The following is a 7,515-nucleotide window of genomic DNA, read 5'->3' on the forward strand; positions in this document are numbered from 1 at the left end:
ACATTCACTGTATCTTTTGATCACACTTCGTATATGAATGGTAAAACTGGGGTGTAATGATGGTGGCAATATTTCAAAAAGACTCAAAGAGCAAAAGTCCAGGGACTGTGATAGTTGTGGTACACGGTGACTCTGTATAAAGGAAGGTGTTTCTCCGATACAGACAATAAAACAAAAATGCTAAATTTTTGCTGAATATCTATTTAACCCTTTAGGAACCAACTTGAGTTAATTTTTTTTTTTTTAATCTGGTAACTTGAGGCTAGTGGAAAAAATTGAGACTTTAACATAAATAATCCTCACGAATTCTAGAGTCAGTATCTAAAGTAGATACGTGGTTCCAACATTGGGCACAGTTCATCTCCAGGTGGTTCCGTTTCCTCTTATATACAATGGGAATAATAAAGGACCCTCCCTAATAAGGCAGCACATAGTGTTCAATTAATGCTAGCTGTTATTTGTATATTAAACTTAAAAAGTCCAGGGATACCTGTAAAATGGAATACCATACAGCAAAGAAAATGAAGTAAAGTTACACAAAATATTATGGACGGGTTTCACAATCATAATGTCGAATGAAAGAAGCAACACAAAACAATACATGACTCTGTTTATGAAAATTTCACAACAAAACTAAATCATATTGTTTATGGATTCATACATGGATGGTAAAAATGTAAAGGAAAGTAACCCAATAATTAGCATGAAAGTCAGAGAGGTGGTTCCATTTGGCGGGGAAGAAGGCAATTTGAACTGTGGAAGCGAACAGGGAGTGCCAGGTGGGGTCGGTGGTGCTGCGAAAGTTTTATTCCTTGACAGAGGTGGTGGTCACATGGTATACAGTTATTTGTTAAATTATATATAATTATTTGTTAAATTATAAATTTGTCTTACCTACCTGTCTATATATAAATTATAGTTCCCAGTCATATTTTTAAGAAATGAAGAGGGGCAGAAATCATGGCAGGGCAAATTAGGAATGCAAATTCTGAAAAAATAACTAAGAAAATGAGCTGGCAGCAGCATTAGACAACATTAGTGACTGAGCATGCCAGTCACCATGGTAAACATTCATTATTTCATTTGCGTCCATTATGTCATTGAAGCTTCAAAACAACCCACTTAAGGTCGCTAGCCCACTATACGTATGAGGAACTAGAGGCTCACAAAATTAGGGAACTGATTTAGAGTCACACTCTGAGAAGTCATAAAGCTGGAATTAAAACGCAGATTTGTCTTACACTCGACAAATATTTGATAACAAAGGCAAAGACAGAAGAAGGACAGATTAATGTCACAAGCTTGGTGAGGTGGATTCCTGCTGTATCTGGCACTACATCTTTGACAAGCTTTTATCGGATGTACTAAGCACTGAAGTTCTATAGGGAACAAGACAGACATCATCTCCTGTATTCTGTTTTCAGAGGCCCACTTAAAAGAAATGTGTGACAAAATTAACACACATGTCTTTGTCTCAAATTATTTTTCATGTACTCATAACCAGTATGATCTTATAACAACAACAAAATAATCAGGCTCATCTCAACATTCAAACTATCTTACCTTTTATCTTAACCACAGTGAGAAAGCAAGTACCGTGCCTATTTATATCTTTCCACTGAATGCAAAATTCTGGTAAAAATATAAGCAAATCTAAACAAAAACTGTTAATATAAAATGATAATTATAATGTCTAATTTGGAAGATCTATTTAAAAAATAGAATTGAAATCCTAAATAATAATATTATACAAGCCAGGAGATAGGTGTTCAAAGTCAAAGGATTGTTCAGGGAAAGGCTGACAGATTAGATTTTGAGTTAGTTTAACAAAATGTAATGAATAAGTGTAGACGTTGTTAAGTAAGATTTAAGTAAAACGAGAAGGGTAATTATTAAAACAACAGAAATAGATTATATTTCCAAACCAGTTTGTTGCATTGGACGGGGTGGGAGATAGATGGTGGGGAAGAATGGGAGAGGGGATTTAACAAAACTCAACTTAGGAAAAGGAAACAAATGAGAATGAAGCACAAGGGAGAAAAAAATAAGACAAAGAGTAAATATGAAGTAAAACAATAGAGAGAGGTTTAACTATATTAGTAATAACAATACATAAATGGTATAAATTTGCTATTTAAGAGACTGTGAGATGGATTTCTAAAACAAATAACCAACTAAATGCTGTTTATAAGAGAAACACCTAAAATATAAGGACACAGACATGTTGAATGTAAAAGACATAAAATGTTACAGCAAGCAAATACTAACCAAAATAAAGGTGAAGTAGCTTTGTTAATTTTAGATGAAAAAATGCTTTAAGACAAAAAGCATTACTAAAAATAAAAAGGATAAGTAAATAAGGATAAAAGGCTCAGGTTCAATTCTTCAGGAAGCTATTTAGGAAATGGGCCTTGTTTCCTTCTTAAATTGTGACTGAAATTCATTCATTCAAAAAACATTAACTAACTACCACATACAGTAGACAAGGGCTGGTCCCAGGTAGGATCTAGTACCTTGGGAGGTCTCTCTACGGTGTGATGAATCGATTAAAGTCTAAAAAGTGTGTTTCCACTCACCAGGGCTTTTTCTATAAAAACAGATCTCTTAAATAATATAGTAAGGACAATAAACACATCCTGGTGCTATATAGTGGACCATGCATAGCGTGCTGTATATTGCATAGGGCTTTCTAGGTTTTCACAAAATTTTGGTATTTGCTCTTTTGTGTGATTTTTGCAACAGCACGAGGAGGCAGGCAGGACAGGAACTAGTGGTAGTACTTACTAGTAGTAGTAACATCATTCTCTGTATCTTCCACTGGACCTGAGCTAGACCCAAACGCCCACAGGGCAACATCATCCCTTATTCATCTTATGACCACAGTTCCTGGCTCTGCCTAATGCATAGAAGACACAGAAAATGATTGCCCAAGCCTCTCGTAAGCTTTCAAATACTTTAATCACCATTTCTGCATTTTAAACACTGTGCCTGATACTCATTACCTCAGCTTCGCTTTGATTCTACTCTCATAGCACAGTGACAAAAAAACCCTTTCATGAGCCCTAATTACAGAAAGCCTTTCCTTTCCTTCCGTTGCTTTCCTACTTGTACCTGCTCCATTCAGTGTTGAAAATCCTATATTCTATTTCAATTTTTTTCCAGAAGGGAAAGACCCATGCCTTATCACTACAATGTAAGATTTGTGAAAACAGGCAGTTTTCATTTTTGTTTTAACTTCCAGAACCCACAACAGTGCCTGATACATAGTAAGCACTCACAAAATATGTTGAATTGTTTTTTCTAGAAACTTCCTCGGTAGCTGTGGACTGTTTGTCTAGGAGTACGTTCTAATGGAAAAATCAACATGCCTATTACAAAGAACATAATGTTTTAAAGGAAAATACTAAAACATTTCTTCATAGGATCAAAATAAAATTTTAATTTAATTTTACCCCAGAAAGAAACTTTAAAATATGAAGGGCTGAGCTGAAAGAACAATCTGTACATGCTTTGCTGCAGCTTCTCAATGGAAAGGATCCTAATCAGTGTTGACCACGAGAGTCTGGATAGCGTAATAACAAGCATGCCAGGTGGAAGAGGGCAAGAACAAGAGAAGTCATCAAATAGCTCCCTGGATTTATTTTGTAGCTAAACCCTAAATTCAGTCAGTTAGCATGCATCTGATTTTACCAAGTAGCATGGACGCATCTGCTCTTTTCATTTGTTCAAGGGTAAAAGTTATCTTGCTTATTTGCAACAGGAAAATGGATTTTTAAACGCTTGTGCATGGGGTACTGCCCCCTACTATCCTTCATTCTGTCCTTCATCAGTTGGACAGCCAAGTATCGATCAACTACTATGCACACATAGATAAAAGATATAGTCCTTGCCCTTTGGGATTTTACAAACCACAGAGGGGAGTCCTCCTTATAGCACAAAACAATAAACTGTTAGGGAGAGGAATTACCCTGAGAGGTCCCTAGAGAAGAACCAAGTCAGATGGGGAGGGTCAACAAGAGGGAGACTGAGCCTCGTAAAGGGGGAAAGAGGTGTGTTTCAGAGCAGGGTTCAGACACTTGAGTAAACCTCAGCTACGCAAAACCACCTCCCTCCCTAAAAGGTGGCATGCTGGGGCAAAGGGCACCCAGAGAGAAGGGTGGTCAGCTCCTGGAGGGCTTTGTTTGCCAAACTAGAGAGTTTAGACTTTGATCTGTAAACAGAGAGGAGCCCTTGAAGAGTTTTAGGCAGAGGAATAACAGGATCAGATTTGCAAGTGGGATTAGGAGGAGCCAGGACTAGAGGCAGGGAGATGAGCTGAGGAGGTTGCTTCTGCAGTCGGAGTGAACAACTATGGTGGCCTGAACTAGCATAAGAGCGGTGGCCAGGAAGAGGATAAAACAGAAGAGAAAGACTTTAAGGAAGAAAAATCAAGAGTACTTCACCAAGTTAAGAGTATATTGGCTGGGAGAGGCAGTTGATAGTAACAGCTACTGTGTTCCCCCGAAAATAAGACTATGTCTTATATTAAGATTTGCTTCAAAAGACACATTAGGGCTTATGTTCAGAGGATATCATCCTGAAAAATCATGCTAGGGCTTATTTTCCGGTTAAGTCTTATTTTCAGAGCAATATGGTAATGCTCACTGAGTACTCACCATGTACCTCTCCTATGCACTTACAAGCATGATTGCATTTAAACCTCATAGTGACCTCATTTTACAGGTAAGAAAACTGAGGCACAGGAGGTGAATTAGTTTGCCCAATGTCACTGTACATAATGAAAGGGGAGGACCCAGAGAGGACTCCCAGAATTCTGGCCTATGTAGCTAAATAGAGCACACTGGCCCCTACCAACCACTCCTGTCTTGGACATCATGCTCTACCAACACCATGCTGCTCGTGGTTGCCTTTAAGCCCTCTGCCATCTCTCTCCTTTGTCTTGTTTCATGCTGTTGCCTCTCCCTGGAATGCCCTCCTTCTCCCAGTTGGCCTTTTAACATGTCTCTTCCAGATGACTGTTCCTGACCTATCCCTCACTCCTCCCGGCCCCTCCCTTACAACACTGCATTAGAATTCTCAGTTTAGGAATCTATCCTCTCCAGTTGACCCCGCCATCTGTGAAAGAAGTGGTGCGATCTCATTTATTCTGGTACCCTGGGTCCAGGCTAGAGTCTGGAACATAGTTTGAGCTCTGCAGCTATTGTTATTCTATAGGAAACAGGTATGAGAAAGGAATTATTTTGGACACACTGTTTGAAATGTGTGGCATACAGGTAGAAAAGTCTAGCAGACAGCTGGGTATACAAGCATAGCACACTCAAACAAGAAGTTCTGAGTTGGTGATTTCAATTTGGGAGTCACCTGAATAAAGACAAAGTCAAAGGAGGGAAATTGTGTCCTAGCTTCTCATCTCTTTGCCTCGCTCCATTCCCGTGTTGCATGGTTAGGCTTAGCTCTCACTATAACCCGCTCCTATACGCCCTTCCAATCACAAGTCCTGAATTTCTGGTCACCCACTACCTTTAAGCTTTTGCTCAAGCTATATCTTCTGCCTGGAATTCCTCATACAGACACCCATACATTCGCTCAAGTTCTACTTCTTCCTAACTACCCCCAGCCCTAGACTCCACGGCCACACTCTCTAGACCTGCATTTGGGCTCCCCACTTGTTACAGAAGGCCGAGTTAAGTTCTTCAACCTGTCTGTGCCTCAATTTATTCGAATGAATATGGGGCCAACACTGGACTCATTTCTTAAAGGTTGTGAGATTGAAATGAGCCAATTCACATAAAGTGCCATTATTATTGTGTTCCAGCATACCCCACACTTCTACTTACAATGCAGGAAACTGTCCCCCCCAATTTACAGGTTTTCCACTAAGAGACTGAGTCTGCACTTGGGACCGTTGTCTCAAATTTGGTAGATGTCTAATCAATGTCATCCACATAGTTGAAAGACCAATTATAAAGTCAAGGACAGAACCCAGGCAAACACCAACATAAACAGAAGGAAGAGTCCACAAAAAAAAGAAGCACTTTAAGAGGCAGGAGGAAAATGAAGGGGAAATAGTTATAACAGCAATACTGGCTCTGACTACTTTTCTTTCTTGTCTTCTACTTGCACTCTCAGCTCTGGCCACACTAACCTTCCAGCTGGCCGTGAACATGACAAGCTTGTTCCTGCCCCAGGGCCTTTGCACTTATGGTTCCTTTGCCAGAAATGTTCTTTCCTCACGTAATAAAATGTTTCATTCCTTTCCTCCATTTAGGTCTCCACTCAAATATGTCCTCAGAGAGGCTTTCCCTATCTAAAATAGCCTAGCCCCTCTGTGCTCTGTAAGCTCCTTGGACCCCTTATTAAGCCTCCTCAAACCGGAAGCTAATGTCAGGCTAGCAAATCCAACCACAAGTCCCCGAGGCTCCCTGGTTCAGCCTCAGACACAGCCCTGTGTCTTCTGCATGGTCAAGAACAAATCAAGACCCAGTCATTTCTCTCTAAAAGAGACTTGTCACCCATCCTTGGTCTCATGCACATGGTTATGTAACGAGCTAAAAGCAGTTAAGAACTTAAACCATTTAAAGGACAAGGAAAGAAAAATCAGAGCTTAGTACAAAAGGTTGAAGCATTAAAAATCCAGAATTTAAAAAACTGCATATCCATTGAACATATATTTATTAAAGGGCATATTACAGTTATTAATTACCCTAATCTCATTTCACATTTCTAGAATATATGAGTCTGGACGTCTTCCTGAACATAAAAATTGATGCTAAAATACAGAAAGGACAAGTTCCAATATAGGGTCAACATGCCTTTTTGGATAGGTAGCTAATAAGGTTTACTGGAAGCCGCTGCTAATGAAATGCATACATAAGCCAAATTTCTCTCCTTAGGAGCCTAAAACACATGGTCTACAGTATAACTTCATTCTCTTGGCAGCTCCTGTGGTAAAGACAAAACTAAGGCGTTTATTAATCAGCCAAATGAATACAGAAAGTTGAATCCTACAAATTCCAGGCAAGACACTTAGATCACCCTCCATCATGATCTATAAACCCAAATCCATCAGAACCGAAAGGGGACATTTTTTAAAGTAGTTCAATTTTCAGAAAGATGATTTGTGGAAGGTTCCAGAGTTGGGCCAAGCTCTCATCAAATGATTATCTCAACAGCATTTAGAGTGAGAAATAGATTCAATGTGCTCAATTTTGTTTTTCCTTAACGTGTTCCCTAGATTGAAAACCCTGATGAACTAACTTATCTTGTCATGTCTTGGATCATATCTCTACTCACCAAAGAAATAATGCATACTTTGTGGCTAGGTACCTTCACCACTTTAGAGATGAGGAGGGAGGAGAGTCTGTCAAGGATATATTTAAAATAGCACAAATTCATTTTCTTTTAAGGCTCTAAAGAGAAACCTGTCTAATTCTTAATTGATTAAAAAAAAATGATCTGCCACCTTTTCCTTTAATTACTGACATAAATTTACTTTTCAAAAAATTCCACTACTTC

The sequence above is a fragment of the Rhinolophus hipposideros genome, assembly GCF_964194185.1.
Source record: "Rhinolophus hipposideros genome assembly, chromosome: 9".
Lineage (NCBI taxonomy): Eukaryota > Metazoa > Chordata > Mammalia > Chiroptera > Rhinolophidae > Rhinolophus > Rhinolophus hipposideros.